Source organism: Chinchilla lanigera, unplaced genomic scaffold, assembly GCF_000276665.1.
Source record: "Chinchilla lanigera isolate Chin_1 unplaced genomic scaffold, ChiLan1.0 scaffold00082, whole genome shotgun sequence".
In the NCBI taxonomy this organism is placed as follows: domain Eukaryota; kingdom Metazoa; phylum Chordata; class Mammalia; order Rodentia; family Chinchillidae; genus Chinchilla; species Chinchilla lanigera.
In genome coordinates, this window is record NW_004955483.1 from 6,441,646 (window position 1) to 6,463,665 (window position 22,020).

At 40.6% G+C, this 22,020-nt stretch overlaps 1 long non-coding RNA gene across 1 annotated transcript in view; it reads left to right on the top strand.

The window, feature by feature from the left end:
- Positions 1-715: 715 nt before the first annotated feature.
- LOC106146527 overlaps positions 716-22,020 on the top strand; it is a 121,262-nt gene continuing 99,957 nt past the window's right edge. Inside the window, exons 1-2 of the long non-coding RNA XR_001231006.1 lie at positions 716-1,264; positions 4,906-5,091. This is a non-coding gene — a long non-coding RNA (uncharacterized LOC106146527). The remainder of the gene's footprint in view (positions 1,265-4,905; positions 5,092-22,020) is intronic.

Below are 22,020 nucleotides of genomic sequence, written 5' to 3' on the forward strand. Positions count from 1 at the left end.
TGTTTTTAATTAATAACCTTCTGATCATGTACAGTTTTCATAAAGCACTGTGTTTTGGAAGAGAATCTGATTTGTTTCACTCTTTGCTTGGCAAATCAGGACCCGGGTGTTTTATATCCATTTTCAAGGGAAAAGAAAGACCCTGCTGTTTGTTTGTGGCAGTCGCTATACCATGGTGACCCCATGTCAGGGAGGAGCAAGGGATGTCAACTGACACCTGTGTCCTTTACACACCCAAGGTAGCATATTTGGTCAAAATCATACAGCCAAGAGGAAGAGCAGGGATGTGAACCCAGGGCTGCCTAATCCTGGTCTGGGCCCTTTCCTGAATACCTTACTTCCCAGTCACACAGAAGCAGCCGGAAATTGGCTTCCACAGGATATCTACTGCGTGTGGGGTTTTTCTTTGCTAGAATGGCAGATATCAGGGCTCCACGTGAGTAGAAGCTGGGCAGCTATTCCCATCCGGGTGAGGTGGTGACTGGCTAAAAGGCCCACGATGAGTGTGGTAACTTAGGCACAAGAACGTGTTGAGACATCCTTATCTCAAATATTCTTCCCTGTAAAGCCCGCCCCTCCCATCAGCCTGAGTCTGGCATTAAAATCTGGCTGGGTCACCATCAACAAAATTCAATTCCATTCACATTAATTTTAATGTGTGTGTACATATGTCACCCAGTCTTTTTTCCCCTTGGGTGATTTTCAAAACTCTGCCATAAAAACAAACAAAAACAAGGAAGGACAAGCCCAAACAGGTTGAGAATCACCGGGGTACTGATGAAATTAGGCTTCCTTATTGGCACTCTGAATGCCTCCTGCTTCAGGATACATTTGTTTTCCCTCTTTCTCTTTCGTTTCTGCTGCCTGTGGAAATGAAGAATATGTTATCTCCTTGGATACCTGAAGACGATTGCGCCACTTCTCTGCCTTTTCTTCCTTACGTACAATAATCCACTTCATCTTTCCTCCGAGGGCTAGTTTTCACCTCGCTGATCAACATCGGGAAAGCTCCGCTGAGCCATGCAAATCTCCTGGCAGATAATGGTCTTTAGCTATTTGGCCGTTCTGTGTGCACTGGCCCTATACCATTTTTCCTTCTTGTCACTGCTCTTTTTCTTTCCTGTGATCCTTTTCCTCAGTGTCTGCTTAATTTCTTCCCAAGTAGTCTGAGATATTTGAAAGGCATCATAAAAGTCCTCAGCAGACATCTTGCTCGTATCTGGGATTGTGCTTCATCCTGGGAAAGCCTTACAGGGAGATGGTGGTAAGTACGAGGAAACTATGCTGATTTAGAGGGACAGCGAGAACGAGGGCCACCGAGGGCCACCTCCTGCTTTCCCAAGGGTGCTCACAGTTCACAAGGGCCACAGTGCTACCCAAGGTGAAGCTCTCCGCTCATATTATTGCCATGAAGAAATTATTACATTGCACTGCATTGAGTAATGTAAGGATCCTCATCTCGCTTGGAGGGTGACATTTTGGGTAAATGTCGACATACGTCACCTTTGTCAATCACCCCTTGATTAACAGTGTGATCGTGTACAAGGAAGCTAACTGCTTTGAGCACGTTTCTTTGTTTGTAAAATGGAGATAAAATGCTACTTCGAGGGCTTATGAGTGTGGAGCGGGGTAACACAGCTATTGCACGAATGAGGAGGTGGCTGTTTCCTCTGGGCACCATTGTCAGTGTCAGACTTGCAGCTGTGGCCCAGCCCTGCCTTCATGGGGCCTTCGGCCCAGAGCGGGCAGCAGCAGCAAACGCCCAGGCTGAGGAAGATGTCCCCATTCATTTTAAAAAGTGAATAATACTGTCTTGAAGCTTAAACGGTAATGAACTCGGTGGAGTGACAATGAAGGAAGAGTCCCACAGTATCTTCATGGTCAAAAAATCACAAATCTGAACACAGTGTATACATTCAGTGTTATCATTTGGGATGGAAGTTTGAAAGGTAAAAGATTTTTGTTTGTTTACAGCGTTATAAGTATGATTCCATTCTGGTGATTTAGAAAAAATAACTAGTTTTGAGGAAAGATAAACCATTATATACATGTGCAAGTGTATACACACACACACACACATACACACACACACACACACTCCTCACCCCACTTCTTATTACTAGAAAAGGGAAGTTGCCATGATAACAACAGCACATGTCTACCTGCAGTAAGAGAGTGCTTTTCCAGTGCCTTCTGTTGCAGAGTTCGAACTCCTCAGCCAGGTTGTGTGTACCAGGAAAACAACGCTAGAGTACTGTGTGTTCTCACTGGATGGGAGGCCAGGTTGGATGAGGATGCTTGTGTTTGAAGGGGCCGAGGACCGCTCATCCTGCCTGGGGCCAGGCCTTTTAGGGTATGTGGAGTTGTCTCTGTCTGGAGCCAGGAACCAGATGGCTGGAAGACATATTTTCTTTCATCTCTGATTTATTTCATACTTCTCTAGAAGCCTTGGTTGTGGGTGCTATGCTTTCTCCTGGTCCTGCTTAGTCTAGGACTCTCAGAGGGCTGCTTATTCTCATTTTCTTTATGCGCTGGGCAGAATTTACATCCTGTAAAGTCAGCATCAAAACCTGCTGTTAAACGGCCTCTGCTTTCTCTTTGCCAAACCTTGGTGTTTTGTTGATTGAAAAACCTCAGTTTTAATGACATTCATTTAGATGTTTCCATTTTCTTACTTTCCTTCACATCCCTGTTCTCCCTTAATGAATCTGATATTGAATTGAGGAAATATTTTGGTCTTGAGGACTGAAGATGGATTTTTTTTAAGGTAAAATTGTCTTTTTTCAAGAGTTGTAAAGATATAGATCACGTGTATTTCTTATAAAATATAAATATATTAACTAGTAACCAGTATATGATCATGTATATTTTACATGCTGTGTGGCATGTAGATTTATAAGAGCACTATGGCAAAGTGAAAGTGGTAGACAGTTTCTTTTCTTTCATATTAAAACTTTAATAAATAAATTAGTTTATTTATTAATGATTAAGTACAGCATTTATTTCATTTAAAAATTAATGAATGTTCTTAGCAATAATTTAAATATATATGATGAGTGATATATATGAATAAGTATGCCATTTATTTTGTTAAAAAATTAATGAATCTTCTTAGTGATAATTTAAATATATATATGGCCAGGGATCTAGCTCAGCAGCACAAGCGCCTGCCTGGCAAGTGCAAGGTCCTGATTTCGATTCCCTGTACCTAAATATATATATTTTACATATATATATTTTATATATATATATAATGTAAATTTGAAAAATATTTCATTGATAGGCTATGAGCAGGATTTCTATAAATATAAGGAGATGGTAATTATCAGATTTACTAATTTGGAAAGATCAGAAGAATAGAAAAAACGATAGTGCTTTATTTAGTTTACTCCTATTTCGAACTTATAGGAAGCTCGTGTCTGATTACCTCCATGCCCAGCAGATGGGTCCCATCATTATCTTATCTTGGTCCTTTTGTGGCTATCAGGCCAGAGGGATAACTTGGGCCAGGTGAGTCGAGGTCACCAGGCAAAAGCTGCAGACACCGCAGACCACTGAGCAAGTGAAGATCTGCTCAGCTGTCCTTTTCTCCGGGAAGCTCCATCACTCCCCACCCCCCGGGCTGACCGCTCTTTCTTGGAGTCCCTCTTGCTCATAGGGTATGACCTGTAACAGTTCACTTTGCTGCCTTACTCCCCTCTCTCCTTGATGACTCGTTGGTTTCCTGTGGCAGGGACTCTGTCTTAGTCATCTTCGTGTGCTTCATTAGCCATCAGCACAGTACCTGGCACATGTATGGTGGAGGATCATAGTGTGTTGAATGAGTACATCTAATTGCATGATGTATTAACAGAGCCAATAGGATATAAATGTGTGCATGTGTGTGTGTGTGTGTGTGTGTGTGTGAGAGAGAGAGAGAGAGAGAGAGAGAGAGAGAGAGAGAGAGAGAGAGAGAGAGAGAAGGAGAGAGGAAATTAGGCTTACAGGATTGTAGAACCCTGACAAATCAATGAGGAAGGCAGTCAGCCTTTAGAACCAGAAAGATCTCATGGCTGAAGTAGCAGTTCAAGTATAAATGCTATCTTCTGGCAGAATTCTCTTTTGCACAAGGGAAGGCATTCATTTGATTTTTTTTTTCAAGTATTCCATTGATTAGGTGAGGCCCACCTGCATAATGGATGGCAATCTGTGTGCCAAAGGTCCACCAATTTACATGTTAATCTTATCCAGAAATGCCCTCACAAACATATCCAGAACGATGTTGAACCAAGTATCTGGCCCTTATGACCCTGATAAACCAACACATAAAAGTAACCATTACATAGAATTTAATCAAATTGTAGTTGGCAGTATCTGATTACTTTCTAGGTAATGCTGAAGTATTTAAATGGCTTTAGTTTTTTTTGCTCAGACAAATATTCTAGGAAACGTAACATAAGAAAGAACAATTTTAGTATCAGGGAGGTAATAGATTACTCTTCTGTTTCAACTTTAAGGCCAAAACTTACATGTAACATAAAATCTGAATTTGTCTTAGAACTGGGGATTTTTCTGGCAGGTGTCTCATTATCCAGAGATGAAAAATTCAGCATGGTCTTTTGGTAAAGATATAATTAAATATTTTTGTTTATTTTTTTAAATGCATAGTACATTTACAAGTTTAGTAGTTAAATATAACGAATTCATTGAAAGCTCTCACAACAATTCTTTTCACATTTACTCAATCTCAATCCCACCATGTCCAGTGAGGTTTTTAACTTATTTCAGAGATATATCTCCAGTGTTTCTTCGTGCAGTTGTGGACAAATACAAAAACATTCTTTTATATTTTGCACTAAGGTCAGACTGTGAAATTTATTCCTTAAGTACAATAAACTAAAATAAAAATTTAACTTTAAAACTTAGCTGCCTAAAGAGTGATGAGTGAGTGGAGGAAGAAAGAGAAAGAAAATACCATGGAGAAAGAGAAGGACTCAGGAAAAATAAAGATTAAAAACAGAAAGAAAAAGCCAGATACTCAGAAGAGATTAGAGTTTTCATCTGTATTCATCACAGACCGACACAAGCTGGAGGAGCCACACCTTGAGACAGGTAATATTTATGTGTGTCCTTGTGCATTTAGTGAACTTTTGTGAATCTTTGTAGCCTAATGGCCTCATATTCCAGTCTCCTAAGATGTTACTATCAAATACTTTTAAACAGATGCATTGAATTTCTTTCAACAGTAACCTATACACGCTGCATTTTGGTAGCATTTATGTAAGATTTTTGTTTTGTTTTGTTTTTCTTCTGGTACCAGGAATGGAACTCACTACCTTGCGCTTGCCAGGCAGGCGCTTTGCCGCTGAGCTAAATCCCCAGCCCTATGTAAAATTTCATGTGGAAAAGAAAATACATATGTATTTTAGCCTTGGGAAAAGGGAACAAGGGGATAAATATTAGCTTATTAAAATTATAGCAATTTATGAATTCATAAATTTTTCATCACTAGAAGCAGTCAAGCCTAAGGTAGAACCCTACCATTTAGAAGTTCTATAAGGAAAATTTAAGAATTAGAACAAGAATGCAGACTGGCTTCCATCAAAGAAGTATTTATCTTAGCTTCATGAAATGTAACACTTGAAAATTCAAACAAGAAATTCAAACACAATATCGTTTTTAAAATGCGTAAGCAAAGAAAAATCCAGTATGTTTATTGTTTTGGTTATTGCTTATTCTGATTACATAAGTCATTATTTTGTTAAGTATGACTCCCCAGCATCTGTCTTTAGCCTTAATAAATATGCAAAAATAATAGAAAGATCTAGACATTATTGAGCCTGCTCCTGATATGATATTGAAACTCATAGAGGGGCTGGGGATTTAGCTCAGCGGCAAAGCGCCTGCCTGGCAAGCGCAAGGTCGTGAGTTCAGTTCCTGGTACCAGAGAAAAACCAAAAAAAAAAAAAAAAAAGAAACTCATAGAAAGACAAGCATGTCCCCTGTGACCATCACTAGGTGTAAATTATGTGGCTATCTTTCAGTGCAGTAGAAAGCTTTTTTTAAAGCCTAAGGTAGTAGGAAACAAAGTCAAAGTTTCAGTTTCGATTAATATTATTCTCATAGCTCAAATTACTGAATTTGTAGGAGCAGTTGAACTTATACAGGTGAGAAGATGTATTTTCATGTGCATGAATTTCATTTTGTTAAGTTGCCAGTGTAAAACCATTGAATGCATAGGCCCCATGGCTGATGGCAGCATAGTGGTGAGTGCATGAGTAGAAGAGATTACATGGTGAGTTAGGAACCAGGGGTAGGGCCAGTGTCGTTCTTTATTTTATAACAACCCACTCTTTCTCAGGAGACTTAGTCTCTTGTGAGTCAGGACTTCCTCGAGACAGCATGAATCCATCCACGAGGGCACTCCCATGTTCTGCATAATCTCTACCTCTTAAAGTTTCTGAGACCAGTCAATACTGCTGATAGTGATCAAGCTTCCTGTACAAGAACCTTTGGGAGACACGCTCAAACCCTATCCATACCGTACTAGTCACATGGCACAACCATCAGGAAACCTACCAAAGCTTTTGGCCATCCAGAGTGGACATGTACAGCTCTGGGACCAAAGCTTGAGTGTGTGAGAGGAATGGGAAGAAGGAACATTATGTATTTCACAGCAGATTGGCAGGGGGAGTCCTGGAAGAATCCAAATTTCCTTCCTTGAGAGGCAGATGCAGCTGCAGTGTTGCTCCCTTGGATACAGAAGCTGGGGAGAAGCGATGTAATTCTCTCTGTGCCATACTGACTACAGACGGTGAACCGAGCACACTATAGGGTCACCCACCGGGAGAATGTGGTACGGCGGCTTCAAACTGAGTGTTTGAAATCAGGCTTACCTAGGCTTGAAACTTTCTTTGTCCATATTAGTGATGTACCCACACTTAGTTAATATGTTCTTAGTCTCTTAGCTGAAATATGGTAATACTAGCGTTGCTTATTTCATAGGGATACTGTGAGAATAAATGAAGAGTGCAGTACACACTTAAACAGTGCCTGACCCAAGGGGCATGATTGTTCCTTACTACACTGCAAAAGGGGTCAGAATGTCACAGATGTGCAGGGAAAGCAGTACTGCTGGGATAGTGGCTGCAGCTTGCACAGAGGGATGGAATAGTCAGATGCAGGGGATGAAGTTTCTGGATCAGACAGAAGTAAAGCAAATGGTTGATTCCAAGGAAAAGCCATGGCAGAGACAGAGTAATGCAGAGGTGAAGGTTCTGGAGCTTTATTACTTGGTTCAAGACTCTTTTCTGTTACCGAATAGAGGTGTGGCATTAAGTGCTATATACTGTACATGCTGGTTGTTATTGTAGTAGTCTTTATTTTTTTAGAGCATGTGATATTTCTGCCTCTCATTAAGTTACAGAGCACAAATCTAAGACTGTAGAAGTGAATTTAATATCTCAGGCCCCCCCAAGTTGCCATCTTTGGTGAATTATGGTGATATTATAGTGATTCTTTAAGAGAAGTCAGATTACCATCTTGGGCCTTATCATGGGTGATAACCAAGAAACAATGGAGACACGTTAGAGCTAAAATTGATATTGCTGATTCTCCAGAGCTTTGAGGCTCTTTGGGGGTATGAATCCCAGTTGTGAACAAAGGCTCTACAGTTCTTTCCTTGACCAACAGGAGAGTAGTACTTGGGGGCAGGTTCTCTAAACCCCCAAAGCAGCTATGATAGAAAATTGATTGTGTGTTTTGTACTTTTCAAACACTATTTTTTATGCATTAGTTCATCTAATTCACCCAGCCTCCTGAGAGATATATTTTCCTCTAAAATTTAAGGATAAGGAAACTAAGAGAATAAATAAAAATGCCAGATGGACTCAAAGACTGGCCAAGCTGGGATGAGCATCTAGTTCTGCATGATGTTGGAATCTGTGCTTTTAATTATAATGCTATGTTACATATAAGTACCACGTGCTAACTGATTGCACTTCTGGAGCTCCAATAATGCTATATTATGAATCCATGTGAAAACTACCAGATAACACCATCTTGTTTTGCAAGTGAAGAAGCAAAGCCAAGATTGAGTGACTGACAAAGTGCTTTCTGAGCTCGTGGCAGAATTTAAGCCACACTGACTTACTCATCAGTTACCCAAACTTACCTACTCTGAGTAACTTGATGGACGTCCATCCTGCTCTGCCTCCATCTGACTGAATCCGATACTACTAATCTATTTTCTGTGCTGCATGGACTATAATCTACTCTTGCATTTGTGTTCTGAGAAGATATATGTTCTCCAAGTTGTTTAGTAAGTGCGAAGACTAAAGATTATATTTGGAGCTAAGATGCAAAATTTTGCAAAATAGGTGGTTAGCCTAAAAATGTTCTTGATGAGCTCCCCCTTCTAAATCCCTAGCTTTTATACCCTTCTCTATAAACACAATGTATCTTCCCAAGTAGCAAGTAAGATTTTGATATGCAGGTGCTTTGCTTTCAGCCTAACAGAAACGCAAGCTAAAAAGAAATGCTGTTTGGGAACATAAATGTATTTACACATGCAAGAAAACTATGTAGAAGAGGGTGGGAAGACTACATTTAGTGTGTATTAAAAACCTTTAATCATTTATGGTTATCAAAATATTATGATTTAGGCATGAGAAAAGATAAAGAGATTGGTGGGACAGACCAAAGCTAATTAAGTATGTGACAGAAGGGGTATTTCAATTCAGCAGTTAAAGGACAGCACTGGTAAATTATTATTACCCATCCAGAAGGAAAGGAATTTGTACCCCCTATTCACATTGTATAGAAAAAGTCCACATTTAAAAATACGGTAGATATTAAAGTGTATATAAAAGGACAAGAAGTCTTAGAAGAAAATGTAAAATAATATTATTTAGCTTAAAGTAGGGGAAGAGAATGTATTTTAAGTCAGATTGTGATCTTAAAAGCTGTGGAAGAAAAGACAAACGTGTAGAAGGTTACACTTACTTATAAGACACAAGGTAGGTAAGTGATAAATTCTATGCCAAGAAAAATATGGCAGAGGCTCAACATCCATAATATATAAGAACTCATATTTATAAAAATTAATGTCTCAGTAGAGGAAATTGGACAAAAGGCATGAGCAGGTAACTTATAGAAAAGTCAATGGCCAATAAACCTGTGAAAAGCTGCATAATTTTGCTAGTCATCAGGAAAATTCAAGTTGATGTGCCAATATAATTTCAACTTTTTTTCATCCAACTGTTTTCCAAAAGTTAAGAAATAGTACTAAAACCCTAGGGAGAAAAGGATATTTTTGTTGATTTTTAGTGAGAACAAGCACATGTATATATATATATATATGTGTATAATTTTGGAAAACAATTGCACAACATGTATTTTAATGAAAACATGTATGATTGACCCAAGGATACTTCTGGTAGGAAGCATCCCTGTAGGAACACACACTCAACAGTGGAGTATGTGTGAGGACTTTGGAGCCACACCCCTTTTAGTAGCAGTATTTGCAGTGGAAGTAACCTCCGTGAACATCGTTAGAGTTGTTGTTGAGTATGTCGAGGTACATCTAACCAGGCAATATAATACATCTATCAAAAATATTGAAATAAAACTATATTCATTATCCAAGGCTGATCTTCATGGTGTATTGTTAAGTGATATTACAAAGGACAAAGAAATGTATACAGTACAATACATTTTTTTAAAAATGTATGGAATGGAAAATCTCTAAGTGTGTTTATTAGTATCTGGGTATGTTTATACAACTGTGAATAAAGATGTGTTTTTAACACTGAAAACTAGGTCAAGGTGATGCCAGAGAAAAGAGAGGAATGAAGCCAGATATAAATCAATGAAAAAGCAGAATTCACCCAAAATACAAACAAGCAAATAAATGACAAGTAGGCACTACACAATTCTTAGATTCATACACTTGAAGGACTAGAAGTTAAAAGAGTTTACCTACAGGCTTAGGCAAAAGTCCCCACTTTTGAAAGATGGCTGTAGGTGGTACCTGGTGACTAGAATCTTTCATGCATGTGAGATTTCCGGATGATGCTGTTGGAAATCCTGTTGGGACTTGCAATCCCTGCTCTCTTTGTGCTGTTTCCCTTGGTACGCAGCAGGGTGCTGAGCACAGGTGGGTACTCAATAAATGAGACATTATTGCAGCAGAGGATGAGGACACAAAGCAGAAGTGCTGAATGCAGATGGGGCAGGCCATGGGCTCCCGTTCTCCTGTGTCTGGAGCTCAGCTAACAAAACAGAGCCTGCTGGGCTTTCTGCCTGGCGGCACCAGAGAGAAACAGAGAAAAGACCATTCCTGGACACACTCTCAATAGGTGTATTGATTCTTTGGACAAAAAGTGAATTTGGAGCTGCCAGAAGCTGTGTCCAGTGGCCTGAACAGAATGAGAAGGGTTGACTGGGCAGCTTTTTCTCACTCTGTGCTTTTACCACAGGATGCAACAGCTTTGGATTCGTTTCTAGGATGGGACTCCTTGAGTTCTGGCATGCATTTTCTGTGCCCTGTGGCATTCAGTCCCTGTCCGGAGATGGAGACCTGGCAAAAAAGACTATCAAGAGAAGCAAAAAGCATCTTTGCCAGGACAGCAGAACTGTATGGGAATAGCAGAACCTGTAGCAACACTGTTGGAGCACAAACCTGCTCTTCTATAGCATTGTCCCTACACATCCCTCTCCACCCAGATCTCATGCCTTTCTCTCCTCTGCTCTCTCCTTTGTGTAGTAGCTTGAATTCATTTGCTTGGATTCTTTTCACTGCCAATTTCAGTTCAGCCATTACACTGAACGTTGTCAGAAGAGAGAAGAAAGCTAAAACGTTAGGGAAAACCTGGAGAAAGTTGGTGGAGATAGCAAGTCTTTTAAAGTTGTTATGCTGGAGAAAGGAGCAGTCAGTGAATCACCTCTCTAGCTGGGTATACTGCAGGCTTCCTTCATTTTTCCTTTGTCTTGGTCCATTTGCCCACTAAAGAGACATCTCTGCTAGGCAACACTCCCTCTAGTGAGGGAAGTGAATGAAAACGCTGATCTGGTCCCTCAGGGCTTTATCAGACACATACACGCAAAGACATACATGCCCCCACATACTCTACATATGTACACACACACAGACACACACATATATATTTCCATGCATACACATATGTATGATGCAGTATATATTGTTAGTGTCTCAGGAGAAAATGAGTTTTCTATTGTCCGATAGTATGGCACAAGGCAGATGGATTAAAAATTCTTGGCTTGATTTGGATGAAATACAGATACATTCTTGTAGCTTTAGGGAGATCTTTTAAAAAATTCTCGGTTCTGTCTTGTGGTTGAATCTGCATTGCTTGGGTGTTCAGCACTCTAAGCTGGCTCAGCAGAAGCTGCCAGTTTTTATGGCTGTCCATATTAGTTTCCTAGCAAGTTATCACACTGGGTAACTTAAAACAACTACACTTTATTGTTTCTGGAAACTGGCAATCTAGAGCCTTCAAAGGCTTGGAAAAATATTTTTTTTCTTGCTGTTTCAAGCTTCTGGTGGCTCCAACACTCCTTGGCCTGTGGCTGCATAACTAAGAGCTCTGCTTCTATTTCCTTTCTCTGTGTCTTCTCTTCTGGTTCTGATAAAATAGCTGCTATGAGGTTTAGAGCCCACTTCATCAATGCAGTGTAATCTAATCTTAAGGTCCTTAATTTTCTATTCCCATTACCCCCCTCAAAAGATCCTTAATTTGATTTCATCTGTAAAAAAAACTTTTTCTCAATAAGGTCACATTCAGATTCTAGGAGTTAGGACTTTTACATATCTTCTTGGGGACCACTGTTCAATCTGCTACAATGTCCAAAAATGAGCTAAGACATTCTCCATTCAAAAAACAGCCCTGGCTTTCACTTGCATTTAGAGTTACAAATTCCCTTTTATGACCTATACATCCTTGCCCACTCTCACCTTTTCTGTAGCCTCCAGTATTTCCAGTTGCATTAGGCAATTTATTCTGCCTTCACTTTCTCCAGCAGGCTGAGCATGTCTCTTGCTCACACTTCTGTCCACGTCATAAGCTCTGTATAGAATTCCCTCACCTCTGCTCTGCACTGGGCAGGCTCTGTTTCTTTGTTTTCCCTCAACTTAGATATCATTCCCCATAACCATATGTAAAATAGATCTTAATATCCTCTTCTTGACTAGTAACCTCTTGATTATTTCCCCATCATTACTTACAGTGATTTACTGGTTTATTGCCTGAGTCTAGGCTAGGGGTTCTATGAGTCCTGTTATGGACTTTTCCTATCTTTTTCACTGTTTCATCCCCTAAACCTAACACATAGTAAACAATAAATGCATTGAGTGAGTAAACGAAACACACTGTTAGTTTGGGAGATGCTCAGATTATACCTGTGGTGGTGGACTTCATACACACAAGGACCTGTGCCAAAAGCTTGGATGGTTAAACATGAGGCCATTTCTTCCCACAAGTGCCAGCAAGGCTACTGTAGCAGATTAGTAACATGTTCAAACCTTTCTGCCTATGTATTGGGTTAATAATTGGATTGGAAGAAACTTGTAAGGCAGCCGAAGTAAGACAGCAGTGGGGCTATATTAAAGAGTAAAACTCCCCAATATTTTCTGTCTTCCTTTGCCATCATTCACAGAAAATCACAGGGTTATGGTCTCTGTCTTTAGAGAGTTAGCCAGAAAGAACTGTGTTAACCTTCAGAGAGAGGCACTCCATTGCCCTGGAAGAAACAGAATAAATATATTGACAGGATATGAAATGATGCTTTCTATTGCTTCAAAGTTTTATCTAACATCCTAAATTTGAGAACAGTAGGTTCTGAACATCAGAATTTAACAGGATAGTGGGTAAAGAGAGGCTGTCAGGGTTACTTCTTTGGGGCTGGTAAGAGTCACTAGGCTCGTCCTGTAATCCTCACCCTACCACCTCATGTAGCAGAATCTTAGGATAGGCTGAAGAAATACTAGAATTGACAGAAGAAATTTTGGAAGCAATGCAGCATCAGCGCATTGGAGTGTGGTGGGACCTGGAGGTAGGAGCACCAAGAGGAATTCCCCTAGGAGAGCCAGGTAAGGGAGAGACATGTAGCTCTAAGAACTGAGGGGCAGCTGTGCAACAGTGAAAGGTCTGGAGACTGGAAGAACATCAGCATTCTGACACCAGAAATCGAGTCCTATTAAGTGAGATTCTTCCAAGTGGGAAAGAAATTAAGGGATCTGCAGGTCAGATGCCTTCCAGGAAGGGACAGGGGCTCACTGCAGGAGTGTTTGAAAGCTATGGTTGAGAAAGAAAAATCAAAGCCACTTGCCTTGGTTACTTTTCTCTTGTTGCTGAGACAAAATACCTGATGCCCAAAATTAAGGCAGGAAAGGTTTATTTAGTTTACAGTTTGTGGAGGGTTAAGTCCATACTTGGCTGGCTCCAAGGCAGAGGGCCACATCGCAAATGACAAATGTTTATGGCTTCAGAATACAGCAAAGCAATAAACACAAAAGGGGAGAGGTGGGCAGAGCAAGGGTCTTTCCCTTACGTATGCAAACTATCCGCCCCAGGGCAGTGGAGCACTCACAACCAGGAATCAAAACTCTAAAAGCCTGCCCCATGACTGCATGAGGATTTGGGGGGACATGCAGACACAAACCATAACACCACTTCTGTCCCCCCTCCCCCATGGATTGTTAGTCTCCTCAGTAGACCACTTAAACATGTGAATGGCAAATTTTGAATTTTTTATTTAGTGGAATAGTGACTAAACTTTGCTAAACACTGACAGCGCTGCACTCAGCACTGACACTTTTCACGTATTTCTGTGTGCATATGGACATGTCATGTTCATGTTCTTGTCCATTTTGGTGGCAACCTGATGAAGCAGATGTGGCTATTGTCATCTCATTGTGGATGAGTTAAAGAAGATATGACACAGGATAATTTCTCTCAAGTCACCCACACAGTGTCAAAATTAGAATTGGAACTTTCCTCCACTTGACTGCAAGGCTCCAAAATGTTAACCACTTTTGTCCTGCCCTAAAAGTCTACAAAATATGTATATAGGTGTCTGTTCTGTGTGCTTGAAAGAGAGGATTAAGAGTGGAAGTGTTCTGAGTGCTGTAAGAAGTAGGCATAATTTGTCACTGGGCTCTGTACACAATGTATGAAAAGACTTGGGTGCATTTTGTCCTCCAAGGTTTTATAGTCCCTGTTTACAGAAACACTACCCATCCTGTGGCTACTTTTAAGTCCCCAGAAATAATACGTTAGGTACCTGAGAATGCAGGGAGGGAGAGTTCTGAGGACTGTCCAGGGCACAAGTTTGTTTTGCTGACATTTTAAAAACAGCTAGAGAAGGGCTCCTTTACAGGACTGTGTTCCGGTGATGTCTGGAACTTGTGGCCTTTAAAATGCTGAGGGAATTCAGAGCAGAAAGTGGACGGGAGAGGTGTGGTGGTCTGTCGGTCACATGGATGGTGTCTAGGGCGTTTTGGTTAGAGGGATCTGCCATTCTCCAGAAGCGTGATCTTAGGCAAATCATTTCACCTCCTTGGATCTCTGTTTTCCTTCTCTGTACAATGAAGTAGTTGGGTCCTTTTCCCAGGTCCTTCCTGATTGTACATTCTGCGATTCCATGACACAGTGGGAAGTGGTTTCAACCAAGGGGTGGGAGCAGATAATGAGCAGAGCACGAGGGAAGCACTCAAGGCAAAGAGGAGCTAAAAGAAAGCTAATTATTGACCTTGTCACTGCTGTTTATTCCTAAAGGTACAAACTCTAAAGTAAAAGCAGATTTGTGCCTACCTGAACAACCTGCACCAACAGATAAGCAAGCAGAGGCAACTTAAAGCCATCTTCCCATTAAACATGAGATTCATCACATTCAGGAGCTCACGCGCTTGCTTGCTGCAGCTTCAAGGAGACCCAGGAGGCTCGGAAAATTGCCTGATAAATATACCACATTGCCTGCACAGGTTCTAACACAGCCTGATCATGTCAGCATTTTGATGCCTCCTGGGGTCCTTCTCTTTCTCATTAGCATTTTCAGAAGGCTGCATGATTCAGATCTATTAATCAGCCCCCACCCCTAAATTGTGAAGGGGTGCGGGGAGTGAAGATAGGGCACTGATCTTGGAGGAAACTCACACCCCATCCTGTATTCTCCTGGAGACCGGTGAAGTCCGTGTGCTCCACGGTGAAAGCGCAGGTGATGACCCCTTCAGACACCGTCTGTGGAGAGGGGGAGGTCACACCCCGCAGAGTAGGGGGCACTCATCTCAAGGACCCTTGCTATCAACCCATCTCTGTCCTTGAAGAGACTTTTAAACTTTTATCTGTGGACATGTGCAGGCACCCTGGTGAGTTGACCCCAGGGACTCACATCTTATTTTGAGACCAGCTCCCTGGCTGTCACTTTCAGTATAGCCAAACCCCTCCTTTCTTGAGAATGACCTAGAGGTGACCCTCCAAAGGGACAGCGTGTCTCTGGTGTTTGGCAGCATGGATCACTATATCTCAAAAATAGCGAGGAGAGATGGTGAGGGAACCCAAGCCCGCGGCAGCCTCTGGCGAGCGACACGAGACAAAAAGATCAGAACAGTGTGGGACAGAGTTTCCATGTCATCCAAGAAGACAGTGATGAGGAAACGAAAGGTTTTCAATTCCAGTGAGTTTGCGGGAACCAGTAGCTCCTTCAGACTAACTAGTAAGTGGATTTGAAAATACAGACAGAATTTGGGGAAATCTGCATACAGGAACCCTAGGAAGAGAACAGCTTGGGCTTAAGTCCTTAACAGAAGCATGCAGAGGAAGCTAAGTAGTTGCTATTGCCTAACTGACCTGAATCTTTTTATTCAGAAATCTTCATTGAACAGAAGTGAAATGTTTATATATTTAACTCCACTTGTCATTTTTGTTAAATTGACTGTAGAATAAAATTCTGACCACCAGATTATGAAACCCTTCTGTTACATTCTTCTCATGTTATATAGATTTATAAATCTATGGATCTAAAACTCAAAAGTATGTTCCACAAACCTGTAGCTTTGGCGTCATCTGAAAGCATTTTAGAAAATGCCCACATCTCAAGTCTTGCCCTAGAACTCAATTGCCCTAGGTCTGCAATTTATGACACCTTCCTACCACACTGAAGTGTAAGAAGCAGAAGTCTAGGAAACACGTTGGTGTGTGAGATAAGGATATAATACCATGTTTTGCTATTTTTGTATTCAGTTTGGCCAGCACCAGTTTGTTCTGTGTTCCTTTGGCTTCTTGAGTTAGTCCTGTACTCAACCCTCCAGAGTTGATACGGAGGAGGAGAATGTGAGTCTGGAGAGTGAGAATCAATTTTGCTCTTGTGGTACCCAGTATATCAAATAGGAAACTTCAAAAAGTGTGTCTAACATATGTGTTAATTCCACAGATGCAATTAGAGGAGGCAGGAAGAATGACTTGTTCAGGGTGTGTGTTCTTTGGGAAAACATTTCATGTACTCCTGTGAGACAGAAGTTTCTCCTATGGAGGTGCCAATTTATACATTTTGAAGTCTTGTTTGTGTTTTCTGAGGGTACCACTAAACTGGGTTGCAGATTGGGTATCTGATGAGGGACTCTTGCTGTGTCCTCAGATCTTGGTGTGTATATGGGCAAAAAGGGAGGTCAAATACTGTGTCTTCATGGGGCAGAAAATGAGAAGAAAGCAGACCTACTCCTACGCCCTTTTTAATAATGGCATTAATCCCTCTATGAGGCAGAACCCTCCTGACCTAAATACCTCCCAAGAGGCCCAGGTCCCACCACCATGGAACCAGGGATCAGGTTTCCAACACTTGAATTTTGAAGCACACACTCAGACCATAGAGGTTTCTTTGATGGGAACCAGATCCTCTTCTTTTCTCCTGTATTCCCTCCAGTCACACTTTCAGCAGTAGCTTGAGGAATCACTTTTTAATCTCTCATATAAAGGAATGGCAAGCAGCTTTGGTGACCCTTAGGTACTTTTGTGAACCATGGATATCAATGGAAAGAAGCAAGAAGACATACTGTGTTATATTCGTTATAGCTTACTGTTACTTTGTTCAAGTAGAAAAGCATTTTAGTACCTCTACTTGACTTCCTCTCAGTTGAGATTTAAGTGCATTGATGAAGAAAGAACCCATTTCATTCTTATTGTTGGCAGAAGCTTGAAGCCCCCTTTCTCCCTGTTACAGAAGAATACAGCTCTAAATCTCCTGAATGCTCTTGCAGCTATCCTAATGTTGGAGAGCTTCCACCTTGCTAATGCTTTCTGTGGTCGTGGTTCCTTATTTCAGAGGACTAAGGGGACACAGAGGAACTTAGTGACAAGGGCAAGACTCTGGAGATAGAGGCATGGGTTTTAGCAGTTGCCTGTGACTTGTAGGTTATGTGACTCTGGGAAAGTCTCTACACCCTTCATGGTACTGTCCTGCTATCCACAGCATGGGAAGGGATCCAGCTCACATGGGCATAGAAGCAAATAAAATTTCTGTACCTACAATCATGTTTTTGGCTAGAAAGACGTGAAGTCAAGGGCAGGCTGGTTAGTTGCTGTGGTTTTGGACATGTCCAGGCACGTCTGGAGGTGTAACTGGCACCTTGGCTGGGTTTGGGCTTGCTGACAAACCCCAGGGAAGCACAAGGACTGGTTCTATTGAACCTGACAATTGGACTCTATGAGTAACAACTGGTAGTGCATCTCTTGGGGAACTAGAGCCTCAGTGTTCATGCCAAGTCCAGGAATACTGGTGCGAGGAAAGGAACAACTGTCCTGAGCACAGAGGAGAAAGTACCTCCATGCTGTCCTGAGATGCAGCCTTAGAGAGCCTATGCTGTGTTCCTGGAGAGAAGACAAGTTGTGTGAGCAGCGGATCAGGAGAGGAAGTCCTATCCCTGGGGATGCCCCAAGGTCCCGAGATGAGGACCATTCCCCTATAAACCCTGGGAACTCAGAGAAGACGTTAGCAGGTAATACTTGCTGCTGTGTTTGTTGGCACAGTTGTAGTGAGGCCTGCTGGTTGTGTAATATTAGAAAAGAAAGCACACTCACAAATATAAAATTTGATATAAAAGAAACTGTTTCTTTAGAATGATAACAAATCATAGCAGATTGCATTTTTAAAAAGATGGCAAATATTACAAATCCCAGAAGAATAACAATGTGTTTTTATTATCTGACATATGTCTTTAATACCGTTTTCTTACTTTCTTTGGTGCCATAATCTTTGATCAACTTTTCTTAGGATGATGATTTTTTTAGTATCACTTTATGTAGTGAGAATGAACACATGGATTGATTTTTCTTCTAGGATGGTTAATCAAAATTAATTCTCAATTATTGGTTGTTAGGATGAATAAAAGAATGAGAGCAATGCGAACAGTGTATGCTTTGTAGTGTTCTTATAGCTTGTGCTCAGTAAACACAAGGATTCTGAAAATTTCTGTTTTGAGTGATTCCTACAATAAGAGGGAAAATATATGGCACATTTATAATTGTATAGACTGACAAGAGACAATCTCTGTTTTGACTAGGCGTTGATGAGAGCAAAATTGTCTGCTTACACATTTTGCATAACCAATGATTAGAAAAAATTCTGAGGAAGAAGCTTCTGTGAATTTCAAACCTTATTGCTCTTTTTTACCAACCCTTTAGTATCATACACTATTCAGATGCATGAAGGCTGCTAGTCTTCCTCCTCTGCATTTGGACATTAGGAGAGTGGACATAGAGGGCAGTAGGTGAATTACAGGAAGCCATTTCTAAAATGGCATAACCAACAATAATGTAAGTAGACCAGCACATGGCTTTGAGCCATTAAATCTAAAATGAACTTCTGTAATCAGAATCCAAAAATGCCCTTGGCCCCTGTAACGTTACTGGAGACAAGGGGAAATATAATGGGGTTGGGGGGCAAAGAGGAACAAGACAGTGATCTCAGCTACATATAGTTAAAATATTTAACTTTTCCAAACTTTAGTAAAATCATGATTGTTTGAACTCATTGCTCTTCCAGGTTCTTTGAAGGGGATCATGAATGAGAAGGGTCTCCAAATTTAGGACTCACTACTTTTTCAGGAAACACGTCTCTGGCTCTATAAATAAACCCTCCAATTTTGCTGGCTTGATGCAACAGTTTATTGCTTCTATACAGATCAGTTAAAGGGTAGTGATGGTGGGCTAGAGTAGGTCGGGTAAGATATAGGAGAGACTTTGCTTCTTGCAGTAGTCAGGGATCCAGGCTGACAGAGGCACTGGCATCCTCGCCATGGGACTGCCAGGCTTTCTGTGGGCACTGACGACTAGCTGCTGGACAGAAGAAGAGGCAGTGAGCCCAGAGGGGGCCATGCCGGAGATTTTACGGGCAGGGCCAGGAAGTGAATGTACATCCCTTCCTCCATAGCCTATTGGCTAGAAGCCATTTACTTGGTCATACTACTACAAAGGACCCTGGAAAATGTAGTATAGCTATGAGGCTGGGAGAAAAGAAAACAGATTTTGGTGAATTATAGTACTCCCTGACATAGAAAGGGAGATAACTTTCTTTCAGCTGGAACTGGAGTGGCACAAGTGTGTCAAGACCACACTGTCGGAGCCATAAGTGGCCTGGTGAGAGGCCCTCAATGTACTCTTGAACCAGGGAAGATGTTCAGGGAATGGTACAAATGTGGTGTGGATGTTAACAAATTAATGTTTTGTACCTGATATTTTTTTTACTCTTTGAATCTCTTTACACTACTGTGGATTCAGGGAACCTGAGTAGAAGCCAGCCTAAGGAATTTTGTGAATAAAAAGAGAATGTTGTGAATAAAAAGAGATTTTAAGAAGTTTAGCAAATTAGATCATTACATTCTACCTAGTGCCACTCACTGAAGAATTTCCAAAGGCTGTTTCTATTAGATTGGGAGCCCTGAAATCGGACATGTCCCGTTTATGTTTGGGTCTTCACGTCTAGCACAGTGCCATTTTGGATGATTATAAAGAATGTTTTTTTACTCTCCTAGATGTATTCATATTTTATAATCACATAAACATTTTTGACATATAACAATGTTCAGAGCCTTGACAGAATATATTTTAATACCCAATATCAACGAATTGTGTTCTTTTTGATCCACAGTTCCTGAATATCCCATAGTAATGAACTTGGAGTCGTACTTTGAGATGAAGCCTTCCCAGTAGGCCTTTTGTATGGTAATTAAACACATTAGCCTTGTGTATAAAGAAATTGGGGGGGGGTTTCTTGGAATATGGAAATTTTGCAAATCAGTTGGAAAATACAAGTTCTTCATTTCTTCTGGCAAATGGAAAATGACTTCTCTTGAAGTCTTTTTAAAAAAAATTCTTGTAAATTAAAAATCCATTAGTAAATGAGGCTTAGCTGGGTCCATTCATTGATATTTGATCCTAGGAACCTCTCCAAGAAAATCAATGTGTGGCTTTTCAGTTAATTAACATAATGTTAATACAATGTATAGTGCCAGCATAGCTGGGATCCTGATCCTTAGCTCTCTGCTTAGGCTAAGTGAGCAGAAAGGGCAGATCAATATTTTTCAGAGGAGAGAATGTCTGGATCACTCAAGAGAGACAAGAACAGGTTACTCCAGATAAAACCGTTCCTGTCTGTCCATTCCTGCACTCCTCCCTGATGGGGTTTGCTGAAGCAGTAGGGAAATGGATAGAATAAATCTGAAATGAGAAGGCAGGGGACGCAAATTCTGTATAGGCTAGGGGAATTAGTAGCAGCAATAGACCCTGACCTGAACAACAGATTCAGCAATAGAATTTGAACAAGGGTGGGTTGAGAAAAGTGTGGGCTGTTATTCATTCTTCCTTGGTTAGGGATTTAAAGGCAAAAACTAACTTCCCAGAACTAACTTCTAAGAGTTGTATGTCCAGGTCCATCACACAATATTTTCTCCCCTTTACTGTCCCTTCAAAAAATATTTTAATTGAGTGAAACACCTATAACATAAAAGTTGTAGTTCAGTGGAATTAAGAGATATATCAAAATACGGGTGAATATTTAAATAGCCAATTTAAAAAATTGTTACAGTAAAAGACACAGTACCATTAATCCCCCTCTTCACACTCCCTTGCTTTAAGCACACTTACCCTGTCATTCTTGCTACTTTCTTTTTTTTTGCCACCATATTGAATTTATTATTCCAATGGCACTAACACAGCTGGTGGTGCTGAAGAAGTCCTTTCGTGAGTGTCTTCATGGAAAAAGTAGTATAGCTATAAGCCCAGGATGTCCTGAATTGATTCAAAACTTTTATGACAATTTCTGTCATATATACACATTATGATGTCTCCTCGTCCACCTTGTTCCCTAAATCTGGCACCATGCAACCTCTGGCTCTTCCCCAAAGTGACCATGAAAGAAGGGTAAACATTTTAAATTGATCCAGGTAATTGAGGCAGCCATATCAGCAGAGCTAAAAGACACTCACAAAAGAGGACTTCCAGAACTGCTTCAGAAAATGGCAAGAATGCTGGGCTAAGTGTGGACAAAGTGAGGGAGAGTGTTTTGGGGGGAATTGATGACAACATACCTTTCACTGTAATGAATTTAATCATTCACTGTATTTTTTTATTTTAAAAATAAAAGGAGGAAAACATTGACAGACAGACAACCTTTTACAAAATAGCAGAAGAACAGTACAGACAATACAAAGTTACAAACAAAGTCGTAGGAAATTAACAATGCTTGTTGTATTACATATTGATATCTTCAAAGTGGTTTCTCATGAAAACAGATAGAGACATGCAATATCGATTAATCAAGGACTCACTGACAGTTTCTTTCACCAAAGAAGTAGAAGACAGTACAACAACTATGTTAACTATCCTGTATATACATACATACAAAATTTCTCCTTCTTTCCCTTCTCTTTTCCCACATCCTAATTGCCCTTTACCCTTGAGTGTTTTCCTATCATTTCACAATGTCTATCATACCTCCTAGTTTAAATTAACTCTTTCAGGTTTTACGCTA